Raw genomic sequence first — 25,843 nt, 5'->3', positions numbered from 1 at the left:
ATCAAAGCACTGGATCCACTGCTGGAAAGGATGAGTGGACCATTCTGGAGTCTTCTAAGCACAATCCACTTTGTAGGAACAAACAAAATCAAGTTTTGTCTCACAGGACAAATCATTCCAGACTCCCTTTCCTAGAAACATGAAAAGAGAAAAGCATTTTCCTGTTAGTCCACAAGCAAAATCCTGCAGGTGCTGGAAATGTGAAATAAAGTCTGGAAATACCCAATAGGTCAGGCAGCATTTGTGGAGAGGAAATAGAAAGGTAATTGAGGGGAATCTTAACACTGTTCCTCTCTCCGCAGATGCTGCCTGACCTGCTGTGTGTTTCCATCATTTTCTGTTTTCCGTTTGGTCAAAATGTTTCATTATTTGAGTCAGATCTGGAATCTGTGGAGCTGGATCAGAAACAGACCACTCGGCCCATGGATCCGTGCAACTGTTGCTGCTCCTCACCAGCCTCCCCCCTCCCTTCATCTGACCCCATCAACACATCCGTCTGTTCCTTTCTCTATCTACCTCTCCCTTAAGTACATCTGTGCTCTCTGCCTCGATTACGTGCTCCTGAGCTCCACCTGCCCTTAACGCCCACGTCAAGATGATTTTCTCTCTTCTCTCTTTGATTTTAAAACAGTTTAAGAATAAGGGGTAGGCCATTTAGAACGGAGATGAGGAAAACCTTTTTCAGTCAGAGAGTTGTGAATCTGTGGAATTCTCTGCCGCAGAAGGCAGTGGAGGCAATTTCTCTGAATGCTTTCAAGAGAGAGCTAGATAGAGCTCTTAAGGATAGAGCTCTTAAGCTCTTAAGAACTAGGGGGCGTGGCTGTGTTCTGCAGCTGCGGCTCACCGGCAGTCTCTCTGTCTTTTTTTTTGTTTTTTGTCTATTGTCATCGTTTAATGTACGTTTTGTTTTATTTTTAACTCTGTGTATGTGGGGGGGTGGTGGGGGGGTTGGGGGAAACCTTTTTTCAAATCTCCTCCTCAACGGAGATGCGACCTTTACCGTGTCGTATCTCCGTTCGCGCTACGGCCTAACATCGTGGAGTCGGCGGCCTCCAGCTGGGATCGACCTTGAAGACTCCGGTCGCAGGGCCTGGACTTACCATCTCGGAGGCTTCGGCCGTGGGCCCTGCAGACCGCAACATCGGGAGTTCGCAGGTCCCTGGCTGGCGACTGGCTTTCGGGAGCTCCAGCCGTAGCAGCTTCAACCGCCCCGAAGTGCGAGGTATGATCGACCAGCTCGCAGGCCCTTCATCGCCCTGCGTGGCTCGGCCGCAGCACTTTCCATCGCCTGGTGGGGGCTCAAGACTTTCATCGGCCTGCTCGGCTCGGTCCTGGGACTTTCCATCGCCCGGTGGGGGCTTCAAAAAGTTGGGAGCCTCGATCACCTCGTGGCACCACGGGAGAATAAATCAGGAGGAGATAAGACTTTGCCTTCCATCACAGTGAGGGTGTGCCTAGAGCAATCACTGTGATGGCTGTTTGTGTAAAAATTGTGTAAAAATTGTATCTGTGTGTTCTGTGCTTTTTGTTCTCTACTGCCGGACCCTGACGTGAGAGGACGCTGGCGTTGTTTATTCACCGCTTCTCCGTTAGGATAGTTTGTCTGTTTGTTTTTATGTTTGATTGTTTATGTAAAGCGCTTTGAGCACCTGATAAGGCGCTATATAAAATAAATGCTTATTATTATTATTATTATAGCGGAGTCAGGGTGTATGGGGAGAAGGCAGGAACGGGGTACTGATTGAGAATGATCAGCCATGATCACATTGAATGGCGGTGCTGGCTCGAAGGGCCGAATGGCCATCTCCTGCACCTATTGTCTATTGATTTATCGGTGGCTATTTTACATTTATGACCAGGAAATCTGGTTTCACACTCGAGGAAACATCCTGTCGACATCCCCCTACAAATCCTTCACAGTGAGATCGGCCCCTGGCTGGTCCCCCCTCAATCTTCTCTCTTGTGGAGAACAAGCCTCAGCCTGTTGGATCCTCACTGCCGCTCTGTTTTGTGATAGTTCACTGCTCCACTGCCTCTCAGTTTGTTGTCAAACAGTGACATGGAACGGTTCACACGACAGCATGTCCACTCTAACCAGGATACACAGAGGTTGAGCATATTGTTTCTGTGTTTAATTCATTTAAAAATGAATCTCAGGACATTCCTTTCACTTCCTGTCTGTGTTCAGTTCTTTCTTTATGTGCCGTGTCACACTGTACCTTCCTCTAACTCCAGTGTTGCCCCCTTGTACATTCCTCCTGCACAGTTACACTCGGTGTCTGTTCCCCTGACTCCTGCATTACATCCCATACATCCTCCTCTCACTGCTGGGCAGTCAGTCCAGTTCTGCAGAGCACAGGACCCACGAGGTTGGTTCCCTCCCTCAGTGTAACAGCAGGTCTGTTGAGGTCACTTCCTGTTCAATACTGTGTCTGGAATCAACTTCCAACACAACAACATTTCTGTTATTGTTACACTTACCACGAAAGTTTCTTTCCACACAATCTTCGTCGCCTGAATGATTAGGTTCACCTGAAAGCCCATGCCGGTAACTCGGTGAAGATCCATCGATCCATGTGAAAGTCCCTTCCTGTGTATAAAACAACGGTCATTCCCATTGGAATGCTGAGTAACAGTGCAGGGAGGAGCTGTACCTGAGCCATTAAGCTTTTATTACAAAGGTTCCTGATAATATAATTGTATGGATTTCCCTTATACTGCCTTTTCTTCAGCTTTAGGAACATATGGCTGATCATCTAAAATCAATACCCCATTCCTGCTTTTTCCCCATATCCCTTGATCCCTTTAGCCCCAAGAGCTAACTCTCTTTTGAAAACATCCAGTGAATTGGGCTTTATAGAACTCATGTGAGTTATTTCAATTTAATTTCCCCAAATCTGTAAATTCTCATTGTCAGATTCCTTCTCAGCTGCTCTGTGACATCGCTCTGCACACCAGCCTCGCCCCGTGTCCTTTCCACATTTTGGGACCAAAACTAATTCAGTTTCAGGAGACGGATTAACTGGAACCCGACTGCGGAGAGGATCGGGCAGAATGAAGGGAAATGTTGAGGCCGGCACGGGTCAGGCATGATCGTATTGAAGGGCGGGGCAGGCTTGAGGGGCCGAGTGGCCTACTCCTGCTGCCATTTTCTCCTGTTTTGTCAGTGCATATTTTATATTGATACATTGATACAGTATTGACCCCTTTATAATGCTGACGTGTCATCGTTAACTGTACCTGGCATCTGTCGTTTAGGCCAATCCAAGCTTCAGGACTATCATTGCTCACTGCACCAATCACTTTGGCGATGAATATGTTGTGTTCGCTCGAGGTCACAGTAGCCAGATGCCCGTAATGTGGTTGGTGATTGCAGAACGCCTGTAAACAAACAATATAGTTTATCTGTTGTAATGAATCAGTGTGTTCCATCCTCTCACAAACCTCCAAATAAATCATTCGAAGTGACGTTGAAAATTGGGGAACTTTATTCCCTGGATGTGGAGCTTCCCCCAAATCCCAATATTTCACCCACTGGTCCGAGCGATGGAAACCGGAGCCCACGGCTGCAGCGAAGCGCACCCTGGAACACAGGGACTCATCGCAGGCAATTCAACGACAGGCTGTGCTGTGAGTTCATGGGAATGAACCAGCAGAGGGCAATGTTCCCCAGGCCTCCCAGAACAACTGTAAGATTTGAGAAGTTTTCCCTCATTCTGAAAGCAACACAAAACCAAAGAGCTGCAGTTTGGACATTTTAAACGGGAGACTGGGGCTGATAGCGGAGAAAGGCTGCAGTCGGTTTTTTTCCAAGGGACCAGCCACAAAAGCAAAAACCTTACAGCCCAGTCTCTAGGTTTCTGCAAAGCCACGGCCAGAACAATGGATGGGTATTGGCCATGCAGAAGCTTGCGAAACCAGGTCGAAGTCCAGACACTGGGGCACTGACATCAGCATACTCACAATGCCCCAAGCCGACCTACACAGTTAATCTCGTTAAGGGGGCACAATAGCCCATAGAAAACTACCTGGTAGGTGATGGGAAACTAGTTAAACCCATCACCTTGCAACGAAATACCAATTAACACCATCTGGCCATCCCCGGTATCCCCGGACATAAGCGCAGATCAGAGAGAAAACTCATACATATCTTTTTAAACAAAGAGATTCCAAGATCTGGCGGGAGATAGGACGGGTCAGAATAGTATAACTGGCCACGACTTTTGGGTTTTAAACACAAGAAGAAATACTGGAATAAGTCAACTGAAGTCAAGAAGAGAGGCAGAAGGAAGTCAAACGAATGCAGGAGGAAGAAACGACAGGCAAGAAGAACGGATGCAAGAGAGAGGAACAGGCACGCAACTCGAGAAGAAATACTGCAAAACGAACAGCCAGTAACCCCAGTAATAGCCCCATGGTGAGCATGTACTCCAAATCCTACATATCCTGGACATAGTTTAGTGTAGAGGGGAGGGTGGTTTGAATAAATGTGGGTGTGTAAAAGAGTGTGTGTTGGTCAATTTTGCGATGTGTCGTACGTTCACCATCTTACAGTCGTGTATATGTCTTATAGAACTGTGTGTTTTATGATTCATAGTTATAAGTATTCGTGTGATTCGGTATGTGTTTTATAGACATGTATTATAGAACTGTATAAGTATTCATGGACAATAGTCCCAAGTGCTGAATAAAAGCCTTTTCATTTAAACCCTGGTTTTCAAATTTGGTCTGGTTGAATTTTTCTGCACTATAAGAGCTCCTGCATCTAAGTCCAGTGTCTAGAACCGTAAGGGGTGAGTGGGTCGAACCATTCACAGGGGAACCAGTGTGCACGGCCTGGTCAAGGGATCAGAGCAAGGCATGGGGACCTTAGGTCGGGCGAAAGCCCGGCGCAGAAACCCCTTACACAACCACTGGTTTCAGGGACTTACCTCAGCTTCTGACCAGGTCCTTTTGTCACAGAAAAAAACGGTAACAGGATCTTAAGGCAGGAAAATAAAACCAGTTTTCATCACACTGCCCTTTCACTATGTGGCGCATTTCAAGGTCTTGCTGAGTCTCCTGCAGTCCCAAAGTATCGGTTGTTTCTGTCAGTTAAAGAGAATTCAGATTTCAACCAACTCACCGACCAATGGGGCTTTGTCAGCGAGTCCCATTTGTCTGCATTTGGCCCCTATCCTCTCATCCTTTCCTATACATAAATCTGTCGAAATATCTCTAAAACATTGTAAATGTACCTGCCTGTACCACTTCCTCTGCCACCCTCATGGGGAATAACATGCCCTCCAGTTGTTTCTCCCCTACACTGTGATATCTATGTTCGATTGCTGCACCTTATTAATTTTTAACCCCCCCCACTTTATAACTCAAGCCCACCAGATCTGGTAGCACAATTTCCTAGTGGGGTCTCACCAACATCCTGTACAGCTGTAACATGGATGACAACTCCTTTAATCTTCGATGAGGGCAAGCGTGCCAAACACCTTCACCACCTGTAGCACGACTCTCACAGAGCTGTGTTGTTGTGCATTAACGTTTCTCTGTTCCACAACAACGCGAGAATTCTGTCATTTGAGTAAAATTAGATTTTTACCCTCATGACCCTCCCACTGGTCACATGCCACATGCACACACACATACGCACCACATGGAATTAAAATCACTTTGACCACCTACTGATACACTCGGTGTGTGCACTGACATAACACCATGTGCACACTTCTTTCTTCATCTCCCCTCCCCCTGATCCCCTCCCTCAGTCCACCTTCCTCAGACACATTCGCATCACAAACACGTCAATGGTTTTCATGTGGTTGCAAAGTGATGAATTTGGAATTAAATGCGACCTTTAAACTGGCATGGGGATCGGCAAAATGAAAAAAAGAGGGGTGGCCAGGACAGTAAATGATGGGATAAAGTCAGAGGAGTGAAATGAACTTAGTTCATAAAATGGAAACACAGCATAACCATGATTATATAGGGGGGACGTGTCCAATGCTTGGCTGAGTAGACATAACTTTTCAGCACTCCCGAAAACAAAGCCCTAAACTGCTAAAAAAAGATGAACTAAAGGAAATCAAGTACTTTAAATGAAATCAGAAAGTATACAGAAAGTATACAGAACGTACGGATGCCTTCCAAGAAAGAAAAAAGAGGAGTACAACGGCCACAGAAGCAAGGAAATCCAACAAAGGAATCAAGAAAAAAAATCGAAGGTAGGCCCACAGCTCTGATGGAGCAGGGGACTGGATTTGGTGACCCCTCGGCAGGCCGTGAGTCTGGGGAGGGCTCCGGTACGAAGCTGGAGTCGGCTACTCCCAGCAAGCGCTCTTTGACTTGGGGCAAAATACGAGGGGGTCACCGTGAGTTACCAAAAAGGCCCACTGTTTGCCGAGAGGCTGCTGAAGTCGAGTCTGGACTTTCGGACACGAGTGATGATGAGGTAACGGGAGACCCCACTAGCAGTGGAAGTGGAAATGAGGAAGAAGAAAATCAAGAAGATACAGAGACTAATATGAAAACGATGTTTCAAGAAATTATTAACAGGCTTAAGAAAATTGAAGGAGATAACAAATTAATGAGGAGAGATAACAAGAAATTGCATAAGACTTTGAAAAAATGGAGGAGAATTTTCAAACAGTGACAAATAAAGTGGATAATATACAAATGGAAAATGAAATGTTAAAATCTAGAGTGGAAAAAAATGAAGACAGTATTACTGCTGCAGCAATTGAAAGCAAAAAGACGGCGGAGAAGTTGGATGCCTTGGAAAACTATAGCAGGAGAAATAATGTTAAAATTGTTGGTTTGCCAGAGGGAGTGGAGGGGGAAGACCCAATTAACTTTTTTCAAGATTGGATAGTGACTACTCTGGGAATAGACAAACAAGGTCGGATGGAAATAGAAAGAGCACATAGGGCTCTAAGACCGAAACCCTCGGCTAATCAAAAGCCAAGATCTGTGTTGATTAAATTTTTAAGATACCAAGATCGAGAATTGGTTTTCAAAACAGTCGGGAACAATATAAGAGAGGGAAAACCAATAGAACATGAAGGTACTAAAATAATCTTTTACCCAGACATCAGTAATGTCTTGTTGAGCAGAAAAAAAGAATTTAATAAGGCAAAAAATATTCTATGGAAGAAGGGCCATAGGTTTATTTTACTGTATCCGGCTACTTTGAAGATTATGATCAACACTGGAGAAAATAATTTTTTTAAAGACTTTGTCAAAGCAGAAGAGTATGCGGAAGAATTGCCATCGAGAAATGCTTAAGAAGACTCATGAATGAATGATTATTAATAAGATCTGTATACTATAGAGGGGATTAATTGTATTAAGGATTGTTAATTTTTAGAAGTACTTGATACATCGGGGGGGTTGGAGAATGTGGATGCTCCACCATAATCATGGGCACAAGTGTGGTGCGGACCACACCTCGTATAATAGAGGAGGGTAATGTTGCTAATCTATTTATTAACAACATTAGAGGGAGGGTTTATTTCTCTATCTCTCTTTTTCCTTTTCTGTTTTTATACCTGGACTATGGAGGGGAGCACACTGAAATACGGCACAATGTAAATACTGGAAGAGGTATCAAGGTAAGGAAAAAGGAAAAAAAAAAAAAAGGAATGAATGGATAATAAATTAATTTTTTTAAGCTATAATGTGAATGGGTTAAATGGACCGATAAAAAGGAAGAGAATTTTAACACAGATGAAAAAATTGGAAGTAGATATAGCTTTCTTGCAAGAAACACATCTAACGGAAAAAGAACATCAAAAGTTAAAGAGAGATTAGGTACGAAGTATGGTAGCATCTTCTTTTAATTCAAAAGCAAGAGGGGTTGCTATCCGATTTAAGAAAACGCTACCAATTAAGATACAAAATATTGTAAGTGACCCAGTAGGTAGATTTATAATCGTACATTGTCAAATTTTCTCAGAATTGTGGACTTTAATGAATATATATGCACCAAATACAGATGATGAGAAGTTTGTGCAGGGTACTTTTCTCAATCTGGCGCAAGCACATGAAAATATATTGATAGGGGGAGATTTCAATTTTTGTTTAGATCCAGTAATGGATAGATCAACAAGGACAACGACAAGGACAAGAGCAGCGAAGACAACCTTGAATTTAATGGAAATTTTAAATTTAATAGATGTTTGGAGGAAAAGCCATCCCAGGGAAAGAGACTACTCCTTTTATTCCAATAGACATGATACATATTCAAGAATAGATCTATTTTTGATTTCAGCTCAATTAAGGGGTAGAATAATACATATAGATTACAAGGCTAGATTGCTATCGGATCACTCACCATTAATAATGAAAATTACGATGCCAGATAAAGAACAGTCAGTGTATAGATGGAGACTCAACTCTTTACTATTGAAAAGGCAAGACTTTTGTGATTTTATTCGAGGACAAATTGGATTATTTTTGGAAACAAATTTAAATTCAGTTGATGATAAATTTATTGTATGGGATGCAATGAAGGCTTATTTGAGAGGCCAAATTATAAGCTACTCATCTAAGATAAAGAAAGATTATAGGAAGGAATCTGAAAGATTAGAAAAAGAAATCACCGTATTAGAAAAAGACTTACAGAAAGCTTCTTCAGATACGAAAAAAATACAACTTGCAAATAAAAATTTTCAATACAATACTTTACATACTTACAGAACAGAAAAACTAATATTACGAACTAACCAAAGATATTATGAATTAGGAGAAAGAGCGCACAAGGTATTGGCATGGCAACTGAAAGAAGAACAAATATTAAGAACAATAAATTCAATTAGAACAGATCAAAACATTATTACTTATAAACCTAGAGAAATCAATGAGGTATTTAAGCAATTCTACACTAATCTGTACCATTCTGAATCTGAAAAGGATGAAATTAAGATAAATAATTTTTTATCCAAGATACAATAACCAACAATCTCTAATGAGGAGCAGATGGGACTAAATGCCTCCTTTACTTTGAGAGAAGTGGAGGAAGTATTATATTCTTTACCAAGTAATAAATCTCCAGGGGAAGATGGTTTCCCGCCTGAGTTCTATAAAAAAATTAAAGATTTGTTGTTACCGGTATTTATGGAAGTGATACATCAAGCGGAAAAAACTTCTACATTACCAGAATTCTTCTCAATGGCAATTATAACCGCAATTCAAACAAAAGGGAAAGACCCTTTAAATGCATCTTCTTATAGACCAATATCATTGTTGAATGCAGATTATAAAATAGTTGCTAAGCTTTTGGCAAGGAGATTGGCAGAATATTTACCGAAGCTGGTTAAAGAGGACCAAACTGGATTTGTCAAAAAAAGAAAAATATCTGATAATGTAGCAATATTTATAAGTATTTTACATTTAGCACAGAAAAGAAAGGAATTGAGCGTAGCAGTTGCTTTAGATGCTGAAAAGGCGTTTGACAGGTTAGAATGGGATTTTTTATTTAAAGTATTAGAGAAGTACGGATTGGGAAAATGTTTCATTAACTGGGTAAAAGCTCTTTATAAACAACCTAAAGCCAAAGTGGTGACAAATGGCCAATCTTCTCAATCATTTAATTTGGAAAGATCTAGTAGACAGGGATGTCCCTTGTCACCAGCTTTATTTGTATTGGCCATTGAACCTCTGGCAGAGCTAATAAGATCAGATTTAGACATTGAAGAATTTAAAGTTAATCAGGAAAATCACAAAATTACTTTATTTGCAGATGATGTTTTAATTTGTCTTACTAGACCATTGGAATCCTTAAGAAAATTATATTTCAGACTGGAAGAATATGGGAAAGTATCAGGATACAAAATTAATAAAGATAAAACTGAAATAATGCCTCTTTTTGAAGGTAATTATGATCAATGTAAAAGAGAAAGTCAGTTTAAATGGCAAAAAGAAGGCATGAAGTACCTAGGGGTTAAAGTAGATAATAAGTTAAATAATCTGTATAAACTAAATTATAAACCACTAATTAAAAAAATAGATGAGGACTTGAAGAAATGGATGAATCTTCCAATTACATTGCTAGGGAGATTAAACTGTGTTAAGATGAATATTTTTCCGAGGATACAGTATTTATTCCAAACACTGCCTATACCTTTACCAAATAATTTTTTTCAAGAATTGAATAAAATTGTGAGAAATTTTCTTTGGAAAGGTAAAATGCCAAGAGTGTCTATGGAAAAATTAACATGGAAATTTGAATTAGGTGGACTGCAATTACCAAATTAAAAAAATTACTATCTGGCAGCACAAATGAGTTTTATTTCATCCTTTTATCAAGAGGGTGGAAAAACAGCATGGGTTAAAATTGAAATGGGTAAAATAAAAGAACTATGCCCAGAAGAATTTATCTATAAATGGGAAGCAAAGCTATTAGTTAAGGATCAAGAGTCACCTTTGCTAAAACATTTAATTAATATATTGTTGAAAACAGTTAAAGCTAATGATAAAAGATTCTTTCTAACAGCTAAAACTCCATTAGTAAAAAATAGATTACTGCCGTTTGCTTGGAATAATCAAATATTACAAGTCTGGGAACAGAAGGGTATTAAACATATAGGAGATTGTTATTAAGGAAATAATTTTTTGACATTTTCTCATTTGAGAAACAAATATCAAATTCCAGGGAACAGTATTTTTTTCTATTATCAACTGCAATCTTTTTTAAGGGAAAAGTTAGGTAATTCAATGTTTTTATTTCAAATTAGAGGAATTGAATCCCTGATTCAGGGCAAGGGAACTAAAAAATTTATATCTTCAATGTATAAATTATTACAAAAATCTAGTCCAAAGACAGGAATTCAAAAATCAAGACAAAGATGGGAAACATCTGAATATTAGCATTGATGAACCAAATTGGGAAAGATTGTGTTTAGAAAGTATGAAAAATACTATTAATGTGAGATATACTTTCGTACAATATAATTTTTTACATCAATTATATTTAACTCCAATAAAATTAAACAATTTAAATCCAAATGTACCTGACATTTGTTTTAGATGCAACCAGGATGTGGGTACTTTTTTACACTCCACATGGGCATGTCTGAAGGTAACTCCTTTTTGGAAAGACCTAAAAAACTTTTTGGAACAATTGATGAATAAGACCATACCATTGGATTCAAGGTTGTTTTTATTGGGAGATACTAAAGGAATATTACCAAGATTAATTTTAGATAAATATCAGGAAAGATTTCTCAAAATAGCAATAGCAATAGCAAAAAAATGTGTAGCGGTCACTTGGAAAGATCATAAGGAAATAAGAATTGAAAGATGGTATGCAGAAATGCGTAGTTGTATCCCATTAGAAAAAGCTACTTATAATCTGAGAAATAGATATGATTTCTTTTTGAAACTTTGGAACCCATTCACTTTAAAACTAGGATTAAGAATTGGAAATATTTAATTTCAGGATTGTTTTGATACCCTTAAAAATAATTTAATAAGAAATTAGCTGGAAGTGTTTCCTTCTTGTCTCCAGGTTTCCTTCTTTCTTTCTTTCTTTCTTTCTTTCTTTCTTTCTTTCCATATAACCATATAACCATATAACAACTACAGCACGGAAACAGGCCCGTTCGGCCCTACCAGTCCACGCCGACCACTCTCTCTGACCTAGTCTCATCTACCTGCTCTCAGACCATAACCCTCCAATCCCCTCTCATCCATATACCTATCCAATTTACTCTTAAATAATAAAATCGAGCCTGCCTCCACCACTTCCACTGGAAGCCCATTCCATACAGCCACCACCCTCTGAGTAAAGAAGTTACCCCTCATGTTACCCCTAAACGTTTGTCCCTCAATTCTAAAGTTATGTCCCCTTGTTGGAATCTTCCCCACTCTCAAGGGGAAAAGCCTACCCACGTCAACTCTGTCCGTCCCTCTCAAAATTTTAAAAACCTCTATCAAGTCCCCCCTCAACCTTCTACGCTCCAAAGAATAAAGACCCAACCTGTTCAACCTCTCTCTGTAGCTTAAGTGCTGAAACCCAGGCAACATTCTAGTAAATCTCCTCTGTACCCTCTCCATTTTGTCGACATCCTTCCTATAATTTGGCGACCAGAACTGCACACCATACTCCAGATTCGGCCTCACCAATGCCCTGTACAATTTTAACATTACATCCCAACTTCTATATTCGATGCTCTGATTTATAAAGGCAAGCATACCAAACGCCTTCTTCACCACCCTATCCACATGAGATTCCACCTTCAGGGAACAATGCACAGTTATTCCCAGATCCCTCTGTTCCACTGCATTCCTCAATTCCCTACCATTTACCCTGTACGTCCTATTTTGATTTGTCCTACCAAAATGCAGCATCTCACACTTATCAGCATTAAACTCCATCTGCCATCTTTCAGTCCACCCTTCCAAAAGGCCCAAGTCTCTCTGTAGACTTTGAAACTCTACTTCATTATTAGCTACACCACCTATCTTAGTATCATCTGCATATTTACTAATCCAATTTGCCACACCATTATCCAGATCATTAATGTAAAAGACAAACAACAGTGGACCCAACTGGGTACGATGAGCTGTAACATGTATGTATGTGTTTTGTTAAAATTTAAATAAAATCAATTTTTTTAAAAACCCATGATTATATACAGATCGGGCAAAACAAAATAACAGTAAAAATGGAGAGAATGGCTGCACTGAGTGTGTACCTGATGGCTCTCTGGATCAGGCTGTTGAGAGAGCAAAAATGCTCCAGTATTGCTCAATGAGAAAGGGTTAATTAATACTTTTGTGGTTCATGAGCTTTTGGGAAAATTGATCATCATGTAATGAAATGTTATGTTAAAGTTGCCACTGGTCTTGTTCAAAACAACACCAATGGCTTACAACTACGGTGAGCAAGCAACAAAGCTATGTGGCACGGGTCAGCTTTGGTAGGTCAGGTGATAGTGAGAATATGTTCACAGGAAAGAAAGGAGAAGCAATGGTTAGCAATTAGAGAATTAACCCACAGTTCATAAAAGATACAGTATAGATACTGTTTAAGATACAGAAAATACAGAACAAAGAGTGGTCCATGCACGGCAAGTGATTAAACAAAAAGATAAACCAAAAGGCTTATATTCTTTCCAAACGAGACTAAACTGAGGAATTGGAGATGATTCAAAGTGCTCTTCATCAACCTCAACAAATAAAACAAATTTCACCAAAATTGAACCAAGGTTTTAGTGAGGAAAAGTAGAGTTGGAGAGTAATACTGTGTGAAAATTAAAAACTGACTGAATATTTCCATCAGTTTACAAACAGCATCAGTGATTTGGATGAAGGTACTGGGAGACGTGCATGGAACCATTGGAATCAAACGCAATTGGCTGCAGCAATCTACATAAATCTCCTGCTGACCAATCACTGACCGACAGATTAGCACAAGATGAACAGGAAGCCACAGAAATGTCTTGTGAGCTCCAAGTGTGACTGGAGAATGTGGCACTGTATCTCAACACTTTATTGTCCCAGTATCTGTTTATGATATGAGTCCAATTTATATTATCAATGGGGCCAATTAAGATGTAATATCCAGGCAAATATTTCATAAACAACTGATTATTTACACAGACCACTTCACTTGCTCCTATTTTCACTTTGTGGTGGGACTGATGGGTCAAGTGACCATTTCTTTCTCTGGATTTTCTCTTGTTCCCCAATCACTTCAAATTCTAAAGGCAGAGCAAGTGGTCTTTTGGACAATTGAAATCTTGAGTTGAAAACGTGGCTCAAGACTGGTGTGAAAGAAGTGGGTTTGAATTTGTGGGACATTGGCACCAGTATTGGGGAAGGAGGGAACTGTACGGACGGGACGGACTCCACTTGAACCCGACTGGGACCAGCCTCCTGGCAAACCGTGTGACTAGGGCTGTGGATAGAGCTTGAAACTAGACAGTGACACGTGGGATCAGCAAATTGGAAGTGTAAGCCTGGCGTTAAAGGGAAGAGAGTGCAGGAAATGTTACGGAAGTCTCCCAAATTAATGGGATGGAAAGTTTAAGAAGGGGTAAGAGAGTAAGGTTGGGTAAAATCGGGACCGGTGTGAGAAGGGAGGTAAATACCGAATTAAAGGTGTATTTGAATACAAAACCAGTTGTATAAGAAACCAGGGAGAAGGTGCTTCGGAAGCTGAAAGGCGTGAAGGTGGATAAGTCGCCTGGGCCAAATGGACTACATCCTTGGGCTCTGGAAGAGGTGGCTTTAGAGGTTATGGAGGCATAGGTAGTGATATTTCAGGAATCATTAGAGTCAGGAGTGGTCCCAGTTGATTGGAAAATTGCCAATACTATCCCAGCGCTTTATGTTTTACCTATTTTGTATCATTAGCTCTTACAGTACATTTCCTTCCCTCCTCCAGGTAATTAATGTAGTCAACAAATGAAGCCACTGGGAATCTGCACTCCCTGTCTGGGCAATTCTAAGAAAGTAGCACCATTCTTCCTCAGTCTCATTGGTGCCTTCTACCGCAATGGCTGTGCCCCGCATCCTTTCAGCTGGATTCTCCGTGGTTTCAATGTCACATAGGGTCATAGAGTCTTACAGCGTTGAAACGGGCCCTTCGGCCCAACGTGCCCACACCGACCAACATGTCCCATCTACACTACTCCCACCTGCCTGCATTTGGCCCATATCCATCTAAACATGTCCTATCCGTGTACCTATCTAATTTTTGTTAAACATTATGACTGTCCCTGTCTTAACTGCCTTCACTGGCAGCTCGTTCCATACACCCACCACATTTATGCGAAAAAAATTACCCCTCAGATTCCTGTAAAATCTTTTCCTATTTACCTAAAATCATGTTCTCTGGTTCTCGATTCCCCTACTCTGGGCAAAAGACTCTGGACATCTGGAGGGGTGAGGGGGTGGAAGAGAGGGTGCTGCACCAATGCAGGAGAGGTTTGGGCCCAACGGGTCCACTTGGTCTAGTAATACTCTAAATGTGGCCTCACCAATGTTCACAAGTTCACAAGTTATAGGAGTAGAATTAGGCCATTCAGCCCATCGAGTCTATTCTGCCATTCAATCATGGCTGATCTCTGCCTTGTAATCCCATTTTCCTGCCTTCTCCCAATAACCCTTGACACCCGTTCTAATCAAGAATGTGTCTATCTCGGCCTTAAAAATATCCACAATGTCTTATATAACTGCAACAAGACCTTCCATCATCTATACTCAGTACTCTGACTGATGAAGGCCAACGCACCAATAGCCTCCATGACCACCCTCTCTACCTGTGACGTCACCATCAAGGAACTATGTACCTGCACTGCTAGATCCCTCTGCTCGACCACACTCTCCAGAGCCCTACCAGATTGTGTAGATTCTGCTCATGTTAGACTTCCCAAAATGCAACACCTCACATTTATCTGTATTAAATTCCATCAACCATTCCTCAGACCACCTGGCCAACCAATCAAGATCCTGCTGCAATTTTTGACATACATCTTCACTATCTGCATTACCACCCACTTCTGTATCATCTGCAAACTTGCTAATCTTGCCATGTATGTTCTCATCCAAATCATTGATATAGAGGACAAACAGCAATGGGCCAGCACCACACCTTGAGGCACACCAGTAGTCATAGCCTTTAAGTCGGAGAAGCAACCTTCAACCATATGCACAGTCCAACAATAAGAAGAAATAAAAATAAAGCAATAACGCACACAATCACAAAACCAACATAAAACAAAAAAGAAACATCCATCACAGAGAGTCTCCTCCAGTCACCTCCTCACTGTGATGGAAGGCTTTGATAACAACCTGTCCCTAAATACCACTTGGTACTTTCGACCCATCACCCACACCACTAAACGTCATGGGAATCCCTCCACAAATTAACAGGTACATAATTACTGGAGACAACTAAATTATTCTTGCCTTCTCATTGGCAAAGTGACGTCTATCAATGCGCATAAGGTAGACACGAGGAACTGCAGATGCTGGAACCTTGAGCAAAACGTGCTGGAGTAACTCAGTGGGTCAGGCAGCAATTGGAAGACATGGATATGCGATGTTTAGGATCGGGACTGAGTAGTTTTGTTCAGAGATACGGCATGGAAACAAACACTTCGGCCCCACCGAGAAACGTGCCGACCAACGACCACCCACGTTCAGGGAGATGTGGAACCCAATTCCTCTGTTCATCAATGTTGTTTAGGGTCTTGTCATTCATTATCTGGATGCTTTCCCCTTATGTTCAACCTCCAAATGTGCAACACATGACACTTGCCCAGATTAAATGCCACCTGCCATTTCCATGCCCAAATCCTGCTCTGTCCATGGCTGCAACTCCCCCTATTTTGGTGTGATCTGCAAATGTATTAACCAATCCATCTATATTACCACCATAACTGCTCCCAAGATGAGACTTTCTATTCTAGGTCATCCGAGGTGTCCACATCCCTTAGTAAACGTGGTTTCCCTAATTCTATCATTCTCTCATTCGTGCCATTGTTCTATGCTTGCACCCCTCCCCCCAGACGGGACAAGGATAAAGTTCCCCTGGTCCTCACCTTTCACCCTACCAGTCTCCACATTCAACACACCTTCCTCTGACACCTCCAACATGATCCCTCCACCAGTCACATCTTCCCATCTTCACCCCTATACCGCTTCTGCAGAGATGGCTCCCTCTGCAACTCTTTGGTTCACTCCTCCCTTGCCACCCCCACTACCCCTCCCCATGAATTCCCTGCAACGGCAAGAGAGGTAACACCTGTCCCTATGCCTCCTCCCTCACCTCCATCCAGGCACCTCAGCTGTCGATACAGCTGAGACAGAGGTTCACATTCACCTCCTCTATTGCATCCACTGTTCCTGATGTGGCCTCATGTACATCAGCGAGACCAAGCGTAGACTTGGCAACCGTTTCGCTGAACACTTGCGCTCGGTACGTCAAAGCCTACTGGATCTCCTAGTTACTAACTATTTAAACTCCCCATCCCATTCTCATACTGACCATTCTCATCTGGGCCACCTCCACTGCCAGAGTGAGGCTGCACGCAAATTGGAGGAACAACACCATATGTTCCACTTGAACAACACCATATGTTCCACTCCAAAGACGTACAGGTATGTAGGTTAATTGGCTGGGTAAATGTAAAAATTGTCCCTAGTGGGTGTAGGATAGTGTTAATGTACGGGGATCACTGGGCGGCACGGACTTGGTGGGCCGAAAAGGCCTGTTTCCGGCTGTATATATATGATATGATATGATATGATAGTTTACAAACCAATGGCATGAACATTGAATTCAACAATTTTAGTTAACCTCTAACTGATCTCACCAAACCCCTCCACCTTCACCCCCACAACCCCCCTTTCCCCTCCCCTCCCCCCGTTTGTGGAGCACCTGGACTCCCACCTCTATCTCCCCCCCCCTCTACTATCCTTCCTTTGGGTTCACAATTCCTATTTACTACTTTCACTACACTATTTGCTACTTTCACAACACACTTTGCTACACAATTCGCTGCTTTCACTGCTCAATTAGCATCTTTCCTCCCTCTGGCTTCACAGTTTGCAACTTGCCACATGGGGCAGAGTGGGTGAGGTGGTGAGGCACAGCAGACCATGGTGCCACAGCAGACCAGGCTCGCTCACCATGGAGCTGGGAAACCCCTCCCCAACAGACAAGCCACCAAGTCCTGCTGTGCTCGCCCCCAACGGCTCGAGGGGATAGTGAAGAGACGGCGGGAACTGACACAAGGAAACAAAAAGCCGGTAAGCGAAACCGATGTCTTCCACCCTCCACCCCATGCGCTCAAATCACTATGAATGCTTCAGGGTCGGCTGCGGGAGGCACCCCCAGGGCACGATGACTAACCGGTGGCTGGGTGAGGCTCTATAAGGCACTGGTCAGAACATTTGGAGAAATTGGCAATTTTGGACCCCATATCTGAGGAAGGATGTGCTGACACTGGAGAGGATCCAGAGGAGGTTTACGAGAATGATCCCAAGAATTACTGGGTTAAAACATGAGTGTTTGACGGCACTGGGCGTGTACTTGCTGGAGTTTAGAAGGATGAGGTGGACCTCAATTAAACTTACTGAATAATGAAAGGCCTGGATCGAGTGGATGTGAAGAGGGTATTTCCACTAATGGGAGAGTATCGGACCAGAAGTCATAGCCTCAGAATGTAAGGATGATCCTTTAGGATTTAGTCAGAGGGTGTTGAATCTGTGGAATTCTTTGCCACAGAAAGCTGTGGATGCTGTCAATGGATATTTTTTAAGGCAGCAATTGATAGATTCTTGGTCAATACAGGTGTCAGAGGTTATGGGGAGAAGGCAGGAGAATGGGGTAAAGAGGGAAAGATGAATCAGCCATAATTGAAAGGTGGAGCAGACTTGGGCCAAATTGCCTAACTCTGCTCCTATCACTTATGAACTTACGAACTTTCAATAACTTGATATGGAACTCATCAGGACCCTGGGGATTTATCCACCTCAATGGTCTTCAAGAGACCCAGCACCACTTCCATCTTGATCTCTAACTGCCCGAGGATGTTTGTACACATCACACTAATCCCACTATGTCCTTCTCCATGGTGAATTCAGATGCAAATTACTCGCTTAATATCTTGTGCACATCCTCTGATTCCAAACATAAAGTTCCTGCTTTATCCTTGAGTGATCATAACTTCTCTCCGGCCACCCACTTGTTTTTAACGTAGGTATAAAATGTAATGAAATAGGAAGCAAGAGTGAGAGGAGTGAATAAACCAAGTGGGTGAGAGTGAAGTAATGTTGAGTTACTCCCACCATCTCTCTCACTCTGCATCAGGGCATTGACTGGAGAGTTGGGCAAGGCTTGACTTCCTTCACATCTTGTCCCGACACCTGCCAAGACTGCCAGAATCATGGGGAATTTGCCCGACACCAGGTTGAGCTGATTTATAAACAGACATCAGAGGTTTTAATACAGATGTGCTGAGGAATTTCTGGGCCCAGTTCATCTTCTGCAGCCCACCCACAGGACTGTGAAAGCTCTCTCCCTGCAACTATTCCACTAACTCCCCATGTATCCTCTCCACAGCCTTTATTTCTCTCCCAGGTGCGGTGTCCGGGACCCGACACACCAGGTGCGGCCGAAGGACAAGAGTTCAAGTGTGTGCCGCCTTCTCCTCAGCGCAGCACTGAGTGCAGAGGTGGGGAGGAAATAACAGTGGGACAGGAAGGCTGCGAGAAACTGGACTCACACAGCACCAAACACACAGCTCATGATGCAGTTCTCTTTATTATTGGCTGAGAAGCTAAGTGAGTACAGTCACCACAGACAGTGAGAGCGGCTACAAAGAAATCAAAGCACTGGATCCACTGCTGGAAAGGATGAGTGGACCATTCTGGAGTCTTCTAAACTCAGTGCAATCGGTAAGTACAAACAAAAGGACGTATGTGGCCACACCTTATCGACCTCCAAGATCCATTCCCTAGAAGCAGGAAAGGAGAAAGCATTTTCCTGTTAGTCCACAAGAAAATTGCTGCAGATGCGGAATGTCTTAAATAAATAATTAAATGCTGGAAATACTCGATCTGTCAGATGAAACAAACAGGTGTTGAGGGAAATGATATCTCGAGATGAAATAGAAGGTTCATAATTTTAAATGTTATCTCTGTGCCTCTCTCCACAGGTGCTGCCTGACCTGCTGAGTGTTTCCAGCATTTCCTGTTTTCTACCTGGTCTAAAAGTACCATCTATTTGAGTCAGAGTCTGTGAGCCATTAATGTTCCCTGACTCTTGATCGGTGAGTTTGCCTTGTAAATAAAGGGAGTCACTTCTGTGGAGGTGCCAGGTGCAGTCAGAGTGTGTGTTGCTGAAACCTGAAGCCCCCAATATTTACGGGGGTTTGGACTGTCCCAGCCTGAAGTGTGTGGGCTCTCCCTGGGCTGGAACTCCCTGTGTGGGCTGGACAACACGTCTGTGCCGTCAGATAAACCCAGCCCTGCCCATTCCATTGACCTCACACAACGGGTGCAGAGTCTGGAATCTCTGGAGCTGGAACTTGTGCAACCGATGTCATGTCTAAATCTGGGGATTTTACACCAGTGCACATTCCCATATCTGTAGCGTTACACCCAGTGTTTGTAGAGTTAGGGTGTTCCCATGCACGTAGAGCACAGAAACAGACCACTCGGCCCATGGATCCGTGCTACTGTTGCTGCTCCTCACCAGCCTCCCCCCTCCCTTCATCCGACCCCATCAACACATCCGTCTATTCCTTTCTCCATCTACCTCTCCCTTAGGGAGATCTGTGCTCTCTGCCCCGATGACGTGCTCCTGAGCTCCACCTGCTGTGCACGAATGGAACAGTGAGCTCCATGACTTCTCTGCTCCACAGCCTCTCTAATGTTTATTGAACAGTCAAATGGCTGAGTAGTTCTTTCTTTATAGAAACATAGAAAATAGGTGCAGGAGGAGGCCGTTTGGCCCTTCGAGTCAGCACCACCATTCATTGTGATCATGGCTGATCATCCACAATCAGTAACACGTGCCTGCCTTCTCCCAATATCCCTTGATTCCACTAGCCCCAGAGCTCTATCTAACTCTCTCTTCAATTCATCCAGTGATTTGGCCTCCACTGCCCTCTGTGGCAGAGAATTCCACAAATTCACAACTCTCTGGGTGAAAAAGTTCCTTCTCACCTCAGTTTTAAATGGCCTCCCCTTTATTCTAAGACTGTGGCCCCTGGTTCTGGACTCCCAAAACATTGGGAACATTTTTCCTGCATCTAGCTTGTCCAGTCCTTTTATAATTTTATATGTCTCTATAAGATCCCCTCTCACCCTTCTAAACTCCAGTGAATACAAGCCTAGTCTTTTCAATCTTTCCTCATATGACAGTCCCGCCATCCCAGGGATCAATCTCATGAACCTACGCCCACTACCTCAATTGCAAGGATGTCCTTCCTCAAATTAGGAGACTAAAACTGTACCCAATACTCCAGATGTGGTCTTACCAGGGCCCTATACAACTGCAGAAGAACATCTTTACTCCTATACTGAAATCCTCTCGTTATGAAGGCCAACATGCCATTAGCTTTCTTCACGGCCTGCAGTACCTGCACGCCAACTTTCAGTGACTGGGGGTACAAGGACACCCAGATCTCGCTGCACTTCCCCCTTACCTAACCTGACACCATTGAGATAATAATCTGCCTCCTTTTTTTTGGCCGCCAAAGTGGAAAACCTCACATTTATCTACATTATACTGCATCTGCCATGCATCTGCCCACTCACTCAACCTGTCCAGGTCACTCTGCAACCTCCTAACATCCTCTTTGCAGTTCCCACTGCCACCCAGCTTTGTGTCATCTGCAAACTTGCTAGTGTTATTTCTAATTCCTTCATCCAAATCAATACATATGGTAAATAGTTGCGGCCCCAACACTGAGCCTTGCGGCACACCACTCACCACTGCCTGCCATTCTGAAAAGGACCCGTTTACTCCTACTCTTTGCTTCCTGTCTGCCAACCAATTCTCTATCCATGTCAACACTCAGCCCCCAACACCATGTGCTCTAATTTTGCTCACCAATCTCCCGTGTGGGACCTCATCAAATGGTTTCTGAAAGTCTAGAAACACTACATCCATTGGCTCCCCTTCATCCATTTTACTTGTCACCACCTCAAAATATCCCAGAAGATTAGTAAAGCATGATTTCCCTTTCATAAATCCATGCTGACTTGGACTTATCCTTTTACTGCTATCCAAATGCACCGTTTATAAACTCTTTAATAATTGACTCCAGCATCTTCCCCACCACTGATGTCAGGCTAACTGGTCTGTAATTCCTCGTTTTCTCTCTCTTTCTTAAAAAGTGGGATAACATTAGCTATCCTCCAATCCACAGGAACTGATCCTGAATCTATTGAACATTGGAAAATGATCACCAATGCGTCCACTATTTCTAGAGCCACCTCCCTGAGTACCCTGGGATGCAGACCATCAGGCCCTGGGGATTTATCAACCTTCAGTCCCATCAGTCTACCCAATACTATTTCTCGCCTAATGCAAATTTCTTTCCTCTATCCCCCTAGATCCTCTGTCCTCTAGTACATCTGGGAGATTGTTTGTGTCTTCGTTAGTGAAGACACTGCCATTTCCTTGTTATGCATAATAATTTCACCCTCGTCTGCCTTCAAGGGACCTACATTTGTCTTTGCTAATCTTTTTCTCTTAACATACCTAAAGAAGCTTTTACCGTCCTTTATATTCTTGGCCAGCTTCCCCTCTGATTCATCTTTTCAGCCCGTATTGCCTGTTTTGTTACCTTCTGTTGTCCTTTGAATGTTTCCTAATCCTCTGGCTTCCTGCTACTCTTTGCTGTGTTATATATCTTTTCTTTATTTTTATTCCATCCCTAACTTCCCTTGTCAGCCACGGTTGCCTCCTACTCCCCTTAGAATCTTTCTTCCGCTTTGGAATGAAATGAGCCTGCATCTTCCGGATTATGCCCAGAAATACATGCCATTGCTGTTCCACCGTCATTCCTGCTAGGATCCCTTTCCAGTCTACCTTGGCCAGCTCATGCCTTCATAGTCCCCTTTGTTCAACTGCAACACTGACACTTCTGATTTAACCTCTTCCCCCTCAAATTGAAGATTAAAACGAATCATATTATGATCACTACCTCCGAGCAGCTCCTTTACCTCGAGTTCTCTTTATCAAATCTGGTTCATTGGACAACACTAAATCCAGAATGTGTTATGCCACACTGTACCTTCCTCTAACTCCAGTGTTGCCCCCTTGTACATTCCTCCTGCACTGTTACACTCGGTGTCTGTTCCCCTGACTCCTGCATTACATCCCATACATCCTCCTCTCACTGCTGGGCAGTCAGTCCAGTTCTGCAGAGCACAGGACCCATGGGGTTGGTTCCCTCCCTCTGTGTAACAGCAGGTCTGTGGCGGTCACCTCCTGTTCAAAACTGTCTCAAATTAACTTCCAACAAAACACCATTTCTGTCACTGTTACACTTACGATTAATGAGCCAACAACGTCGTCTTTTATTTGCTTTATCAGCATCACAGCATCGGTATTTCGAAGAAGATCCATCGATCCATGTGAAATGCCTTCCCTGGGGGTGTAAATGAATGGTCATTGGTGTTGGAATGCTGAGTCAGCTGCCATGAACAATACAGGGAGGAGCTGTACCTGAGCCGGAGTGAGAGCAGAATACGAGCAGCCGGGACAAGTAGGGCAGTGGATGGGAGTTTAAACTATGGACTGGCAGGGTGGGGGAATCTCATGGAAGTAACAGGATCCTTGGGATGAAACTGACAGGATCTGAGAGTAAAGGTCAGAGAAGAGGAATATTGGTAACTGAGAAAATGAGTAAAAGATGGTAATTGAACACAAATATAATGTAGGATCGCTCAGAGAATGACAGAGACGTCCAGTTTTATCCGTGTGAGTTTGCACCTTCTCCCTGTGACCGAGCGGGTTTCCAGTGAGTGCTCCGGGCGTCATGTGTAACTCTATCTCTGAACAACGATGTGACACCAGAGACCCATCAAAGTGTTGACTTTAACCTGCCCTCTGAAAAGGGCAGTGGATGATCAGGGAAGGACAACAAATGCAGGTCTGGCCAGTGTGGTGACGACCTGTAAGCTAACACGTCATCATTAACTGTACCTTAATGTTGTTTAGGCCAATCCAAACATGTCTCTTCGGTTTGCAAGATGCGCGAATCACTTCCAGAATGAATTTGTTGTGTATGAGCGAGGTCACAGTTGCCAGATGTCCAGAATGTGGTTGACGTTTGCAAAACACCTTTAAACAAACAAAATAGTTTATTTGTTGAGAATTAGTGTGTCTCAAGATCCCTCAAATAAATCGTCAAAAGAGACATTGGCAATGGGTAACTTTATCCCCGAGACACAGAGTTCTCGTTCTTTAATCAAGAACCCCAGCTCTGCGTTAACTCCTGGATTTAGTTTAGTGTAGTATAGAGATACAGCGAGGAAACAGGCCCTTCGGCCCACCGGGTCGGCGCTAACCAGCGATCCCCACACATTAACACTATCCTATATCCACTAGGGACAATTTTTACATTTACCAAGGCAATTAACCTTTGTACGTCTTTGGAGTGTGGGAAGAAACCGAAGATCTGGGTGAAAACCCACGCTGGTCACGAGGAGAACGTACAAACTCCGTCCAGACAGCACCTGTAGTCGGGATGGAACCCGGGTCTCCGACGCTGCATTCACTGTGTGGCAGCAACTCTGCCGCTGCGCCACCGTGACCGTATTGGGGAATGTGGAGCTTCCCCCAAATCTCAATATTTCACCCACTGGTCCGAGCGATAGAAACCGGAGCCTCCGGCTGCAGTGAAGCGCACCCGTGGAACACATGGACTCATTGCAGGCAATTCAACGACAGGCTGTGCTGTGAGTTCATGGGAATGAACCAGCAGAGAGCTATGTTCCCCAGACCTCCCAGAGCAACCACTGGTTTCAGGGACTTACCTCAGCACTTGCCCATGTCTTTGCCAGAGGAAAAAAACGGTAACAGTTGTTTAGTCCAGGATATTTATACCAGCCTTTCACACAGCGTCCTTGGGATAGAACACGGGTCTCCTCTTCCAATGAATTGTTTGCTCCTGTAAATTGAAGAGATTCAGAATTTTAAACCAACTGAAGTGTCGTCCTGAGTGAGACCGATTGTCTGTTTTTGGCACATGTCCTCTCATTCATTCCTATCTATGGCCCTGTGTAAATGTCTATTCAATTCTACCTGTCTGTACTGCTTCCTCTGGCATCTTCATTGGAAACACTTGCTCTATCCCCTTTCAATCTTTCCACTTGCACCCTAAACCTATGCCCTCTGGTTTTACACTCCTCACGTGATTTTATAAACCTCTAAATACTCACCCTGAAGCCAACTTCAGTCCAACGGCAATAGACCCAACCTATCTTATAACTCTCAGCCAGTTCTGATACCATCCTTGTGAATATTTACTGGACCCTCTCTCACATCCTCCTATAGCTGGGCAATCAGAACAGCACACAATTTCCAGGTGCAGTCTCAGCAACATCTTCTACAACTGTAACATGTATCCTAACTCTTTTAATCAAAGGCCCAGCTGATGTGGGCAAGAGTGCCAAACATCTTCTTCACCAACTTGTCCACCTACATCACCACTTTCAGGGAACTGTGTACTAATAGTGTAATTGTACCCTGGGGTCTCTCTGCTCCACAATAACCCCAGGGCTTTGTTTCATGAATGAAATTAGTTTTCTTCCTTTGTGATCTGCTACTGATCACACACAAACACGTCACAGAGAATTTGAATTAAATTTCCATTGACCACTGTAAATACAATCATTCTCTGTCTCTCTCCTCTGTACCATTGCCAGCACTCTGGCCATCCTCCCTCAAGCCTCCATCCTCATCCTCACAGCGGGCAAGTACACTGCACCCGTTGCATTGGACCAGTGCCTGCAGAACCTTCTCCTCTGCATCCCCTGGGTTCCTGACAGAGTCACATATCCCTCTTCCTGCAACTCTGTTTTCCTGTGAAGCGTCACCGTGAAGAAATCTTTGTCTCCTGATGTGGAGGAGAGTCTCCAACTCACCTTCCAACTCAGCAGCTGTGAGATGAGTATCCCAGACAAGAGACATTTCCTACCACATCCCGACCACTCCCAATGTCCACAAATTCCCAAGACCCACAGTCCCAACACAGTGCATTCATTCCTCACACCAATATATTTCTAAAGCTCCTGGAATCAATGGACCTTACCTGTCACATCACTGGCAAGCAGTGCGGTCAGCACCAAAACCCACACCAACATCATGTTTCCTTCCTCG

At 43.3% G+C, this 25,843-nt stretch overlaps 1 pseudogene; it reads right to left on the bottom strand.

Moving 5' to 3' along the window:
- LOC144605088 (C-type lectin LmsL-like) lies at positions 1-25,843 on the bottom strand (annotated as a pseudogene).

The sequence above is a fragment of the Rhinoraja longicauda genome, chromosome 23 (assembly GCF_053455715.1).
Source record: "Rhinoraja longicauda isolate Sanriku21f chromosome 23, sRhiLon1.1, whole genome shotgun sequence".
NCBI classification, from domain to species: Eukaryota; Metazoa; Chordata; class Chondrichthyes; order Rajiformes; family Arhynchobatidae; genus Rhinoraja; species Rhinoraja longicauda.
This window is presented reverse-complemented; position numbering and strand designations above follow the sequence as displayed.